The following is a 6,180-nucleotide window of genomic DNA, read 5'->3' as shown; positions in this document are numbered from 1 at the left end:
TATGATTATTTTTGAATAAGAAAATTTCACAACAGAACTGCACAGTGGTCACTTTAGGAATGGTTAGTGCTATCCAGAATCCTTGGGACGTCCCCTCAACGGGGTGACATCAGAGTTGACGTCCCAAGGATTCCCTTTAGACTTATGTAGGCCATTGCACCGACTGCATCAGTCCACTAGGGGTAGAATCAAAGAGGATAGTGAAAGACACTCGTCTAAACGTCATCCTATTCATATAGAGATAAATAGTAATGGTGTCTTTTTGTAGGCACTAGCATGGTTCGTTGGACAAAGCATATTGGGAAATGAATGTCGTTTCTGTAGGGTTTTTGAATAAACGCTCAAAATAAGGTCTGTGGTTAACTTAGGCTTAGGAGATCTTTTGTTTTGTTCTATGAGAATCTTCATCAGCTCATGTCACTTTTTGTGAATTTTTAAGAATTTAAGTAATTAAAAAAATCACAAACATTAACTGACTGATGAAGTAATTGAGATAATAAGAATTAAATAAGCTAATAATGATTATCATGGAATAAAACGTATAAGATTTCCTAAGCCTGTGTTAACCTCAGACCTTAATTTCCCAAACCCCTATTCATGTCTCATAGGAATTGCTTAATGAACCAGAGGTAACTCAGTTCCTTCCGGTTTTTATGATTACATCCTGGCGAACTTTATTAACAGCAGAGAGATGCTCTAAAGAAAAGAGATGCTAATCTAGGAAATTAGTTTAAGTGCAGTGCAGTGCATTCGGAAAGTATTCAGACCCCTTGACTTATTCCACATTTTATAACGTTACAGCCTTATTCTAAAATGGATAAAATAAAATTGTACTTTTTCCCTTATCAATCTACACACAATACCCCATAATGACAAAGCAAAAACAGGTTTAAGAAATATTTGCAAAAATATATATATACTGAAATATCACATTTACATAAGTGTTCAGACCCTTTACTCAGTTTTCATCAAGGATCTTTCTGTACTTTGCTCCATTCATCTTTCCCTTGATCCTGACTAGTCTCCTAGTCCCTGCCACTGAAAAACATCCCCACAGCATGATGCTGCCACCACCATGCTTCACTGTAGGGATGGTGCCAGGTTTCCTCCAGACATGATTCTTGGCATTCAGACCAAAGAGTTATGGTCTGAGAGACAGCCCGCTTGGCAAACTCCAAGCTGGCTGTCATGTGCCTTTTACTGAGGAGTGGCTTCCATCTGGCCACTCTACCATAAAGGCGTGATTGGTGGAGTACTGCATAGATGGTGGTCCTTCTGGAAGGTTCTCCCATCTCCACAGAGGAACTCTGGAGCTCTGTCAGAGTGACCATCGGGTTCTTGGTCACCTCCCTGACCAAGGCCCTTCTCCCCCGATTGCTCAGTTTGGCTAGCTCTAGGAAGAGTCTTGGGGGTTCCAAACTTCTTCCATTTAAGAATGATGGAGGCCACTGTGTTCCTGGGGACCTTCAATGCTGCATACATCATTTGCTGGTACCCTTCCCCAGGTCTGTGCCTCGACACAATCCTGTCTCTGAGCTCTACAGACAATTCCTTCGACTGCATGGCTTTGTTTTTGCTGTGACATGCACTGTCAACTGTGGGACCTTATCTAGACAGGTGTGTGCCTTTCCAAATCTTGTCTAATCAATTGAATTTACCACAGGTGGACTCCAATCAAGTTGTAGAAACATCTCGAGGATGATCAATGGTAACAGAATGCACCTGAGCTCAATTTCGAGTCTCTTAGTAAAGAGTCTGAATAGTTATGTAAATAAGGTATTTAAATTTTGTTTTTTGGCAAAATAAATGTAAAACCTGTTTTCGCTTTGTCATTATGGTGTATTGTGTGGAGATTGATGAGGGAGGGAAAAATTATGTAATCCATGTTAGAATAAGGCTGTAACGTAACAAAATGTGGAAAAAGTCAAGGGGTCTGAATAGTTTCCAAATGCACCCTAATTCTGGATATACCAGAGACTGAAGAGGAAGCAAGACATCCCACAAATTTCTTGGGGTGTTCATACACTAGTTCATATACTGTCAATGGACACATGCGCATGCCGTGTTCACGTGCTAGTTGGAACTAGGAAACTCGTAAATGTTTGACTTGCTAACTCATTGTAGAAAGATGATCCTGGGTTTTCCCACGTAGGAAGTATCAGCATCATCCAATAGGAAGCTCTAAGCAAATTACTTACATTCCGAGTTTCCAAATGCACGTCATGAACGCGGCATAAGCAGACCAGACCTAGCGGCTATTGCATTGGTGTCTATGGGAGAGCCACCCCATAAGCAAACCGGAACTGTGACCATTTATTTCTAATGGTAAACGGCCTAAGTAACACATCTTCATTTATCCACCACCAACAACTCGTACACTCGGAACCTCCAAATTCAAATTTCCTTTTTCGGATACTTTCAAAGTGGAAAACTCTGACCTCATCTTTCTACAATGGGTTTCCAAGTCGGAAATGTCAGAGTTTCCGAGTTGTCTTGAATGCGGCAATACCCTGTGAAAGTGACTTCAGCTTCCGCTTTACTTCTTGGTCATGTCCGCTAATCTTTTGAATGAGCCTTACAATTATATGATTAAATTCATGAAAATGTGATTGTTTATGATAAAGTTGTTGGGTAACAAAACGTAAAGTTTTTTAAACGTTCTGAGAATGGAAGTGAAAATTTAGCCTGTTCTGGGAAAGTAAATGTTTAGGTTGCAGGGAGGTTCTGTGAATGTTTTACTATGGTTCCCTGAAAGTTTTCCTGTGAGGTTTTATTATTATAGGTTATTTGGAGCTTTTTTAATAACTTCCTTTAAACTTTCACTGAATGTTTCAATAATACTTTTAATAATAACAATGCTAGTTTATTTTGGGTTAACCTTTTTAAATTCCAAGCACAAATAGGACACATGGAAGTTAGTTTCTTTATGCATTAATCATGCAAACACATTTATTTTTTCATTGTTACACGGGATTAGTGAGATTCAAACCTCTAACCTCTGTTCTCTGTTCTCTACCCATGGAGCTAGCGCGCCATCTTTTTTTATGCATACAAAGCAGTTCATTTTAATCTATTCAAACACCCCATTTCATAGGAAACAAGCACTCATTAAGATCAAGTGTGGCCAATTAGTGGGTGCGGCCAACACACCTGAACAAGAGAAAGAATGGAGAGAGTTTTGTTAATGCTGAGAACGGAATGTATATGTATTTAAATAACATTCTTAGAACGTTCTCAGAATGTTACTACATTTTTTATTTATTGAACATTTTCTTAACGTTCTCTGAGCAATTTACTATTTGAGAACATTCCTAATGTCAAACCAGTTGGACAACGTTCCTAGAACAAAATTGAAATATTTGAACTCTTACGAAACATTCTGTTAAAGGAATGAAATACCAAGATTTCTTTTTTTTTTAATGGTCAAGTTCCTTAAAAGCCAAGCAACTATGTTGCACCATTCCCAGAAAGTTGTGGGAAAGTTGTATGCAAAATAACCATAGGACTAGCAGTCGTTCAATCTTCTTGTTGCAACAGTTGGGACAATTCGGAGTACAACGCATTTCTCTGGATTGAGGTACGTTTTCCGAGGCTCCACGGTGTCTTAATCTAAACAGGAAGCCTGACTGACCCCAGTACAACTATAAGCAAGCATAGGGTCGGAATTTATTCTGGATAGTTAATAGGTAGTGAGAGTGGGGAGTTTAAGTACCTGGGAATCATCATGCACAACACATCAATAAAAAATGCCAACAAAGACAACTGAATGTCAACACCGGATACTCTCCAACTACTACCACTGCCATATAGAGAGTGTGCTGACTTTCTGTTTCCTAGCCTGGTACAATGGGCTGTTAGTATCCAACAAGGTCATCCTCAGGAGGACTGTGAACCTGGGGTCCAAGCTCTGCCGGCTGCAGTGCAGGGGACTTCAGGACCTCTATGATAGATGGGCAATTAAGGGACGAGGCCAAGTTCATCACGAGGAACCCACACACAATCTTGCCCAATGTTTTGAACTGCTGCCCTCTGGAAGGAGACATAAGGTCCCACTGTTCAGCAAGAATAGTAGCAGGGCAAGTTTCATTCCAGCAGCCATCAGGCTTTTAACAGAGGGAACTCATACAAACTTGCCCTGCTCCTATTCTTGCTCAGAAGTGGGACCTTATATCTCCTTCAGGAGAGCAGCAGCTCAAAACATTGGGCAAGGTTGTGCGTGCGTTCCTCGTGATGAACTTGGCCTCGTCCCTTAATTGCCCATCTATCATAGAGGTTCAGACAGCAGTCATTTGCTGAAAAGGCTGCGCTAGTTGTCATAGTAATGACAGGTATGTGTGTGCAGTGGTGTAGGTTGATTGGTGGTGGGCTTTTGCTTCCTATCACTCAGAAGTTATGTAGCATGCTAAGGTGACAACAATGCCTGCCATGCCTTCCAGTTGCTTTGAATGTTCAACATTAAAGGGTAAGAACACTTTTAAAGCCTCAAAGGATAAGATAAGCCAACTTTGAAAACAAGTCCTTTTTGGCTAGCCACAGCAGTCAACTAGCTAGATAGGTAGCTGTTTATCTTTCTAGCACATACACTAATTTGTTTGTAAACATTTAACAAGCTAGCTAGCTACCACATCTTGTCAAACTGTCAATAGAGTAGCTAGCAAGCAACAAGATATGCCAAATAGCAGTCTAAAAATCACTTGAGGGAAAATAAATCAGATTTGACCATTCATGGGTCCCCAGATCCTCAAAAAGTTCTACAGCTGCACCATCGAGAGCATCCTGACCGGTTGCATCACCGCCTGGTATGGAAACTACTCGGCATCTGACCGTAAGGCGCTACAGAGGGTAGTGCGAATGGCCCAGTACATCCCTGCGGCCAAGTTTCCTGCCATCCAGGACCTGTACAATCGGTGGTGTCAGAGGAAAGCCCATAAAATTGTCAGAGACTTCAGTCACCCAAGTTATAGACTGTTTTCTCTGCTACCTCACGGCAAGCGGTACCGGAGCGCCAAGTCTAGGACCAAAAGGCTCCTCGACAGCTTCTACCCCCAAGCCAAAGTCTATTCAGCCCAAGTCTATTCAAGGAAGAGTTTTGATGACTACGGCTGAAGGCATGTCTAGAGCCTCATATGTGTTATCTTGTCTCAACAGTCCCAAATATATTTGCTCCCAATTAGATAAGACACTGTTTAACTTTATATGGAAAAATAAACCTCACAAAGTAAAATATGTTATGTGGGCTAGCTACTCAACTCAGATGGTGTATAAGCCATCTGGGTGGCGCAGTGGTCTAGGGCACTGCATCACAGTGCTAGCTGCGCCACCAGAGTCTCTGGGTTCGCGCCCAGGCTGGGCTGGGTTCGCGCCCAGGCTCTGTCGCAGCCGGCCGCAACCGGGAGGTCCGTGGGGCGACGCACAATTGGCATAGCGTCGTCTGGGTTAGGGAGGGTTTGGCCGGTAGGGATATCCTTGTCTCAGTATGTAAAAATGTAATAAAATGTATGCACTCTACTGTAAGTCGCTCTGGATAAGAGCGTCTGCTAAATGACTAAAATGTAAATGTAAGCACAATTTTAAGAATGTGTGAGTTCCCAGTTTCACCAAAGGAAGATGAAATAGTGTGTTTAAGCAATAACGCATGGGGGGGTGTGGTATATGGCCAATATACCACGGTTAAGGGCTGTTCTTACGCACGACACACCGCGAAGTGCCTGGACACAGCCCTTAGCCGTGGTACATTGGCCATATACCACAAACCCCTGAGGTGCCTTATTGCTATTATAAACTGGTTACCAGCATAATTAGATGAGTAAATATAAATGTTTTGTCATACCTTTGGTATACGGTCTGATATACCACGGCTGTCAGCCCATCAGCATTCAGGCCTCGAATCACCCAGTTTATACAAAGCAATAACAGATGGTGATCTAATCCTTTTGAAACAAATTGGTCAATACAGAGATATCACTTGTAAATTTGACCATGGTAATTAATGGTGTCTCATTTGTTCATTAATTTGTTTAAATTAATTAATTAGAAAAGTTTTTATTAGCCTGGGTACCAGTCTGTTTAGCAAACATTCAACTCCTTCTACTCTGTGTCATTGTTTAGCATGACAAGGAGTGACAAGGAGTGGAAAGATAGACTGGTAAAGACTGGTACCCAGACTAACTTTTTATGACA

Source organism: Salvelinus namaycush, chromosome 12 (assembly GCF_016432855.1).
Source record: "Salvelinus namaycush isolate Seneca chromosome 12, SaNama_1.0, whole genome shotgun sequence".
NCBI lineage: Eukaryota > Metazoa > Chordata > Actinopteri > Salmoniformes > Salmonidae > Salvelinus > Salvelinus namaycush.
The sequence above is the reverse complement of the archived record's forward strand: the minus strand, read 5'-3'. Positions refer to the sequence as shown.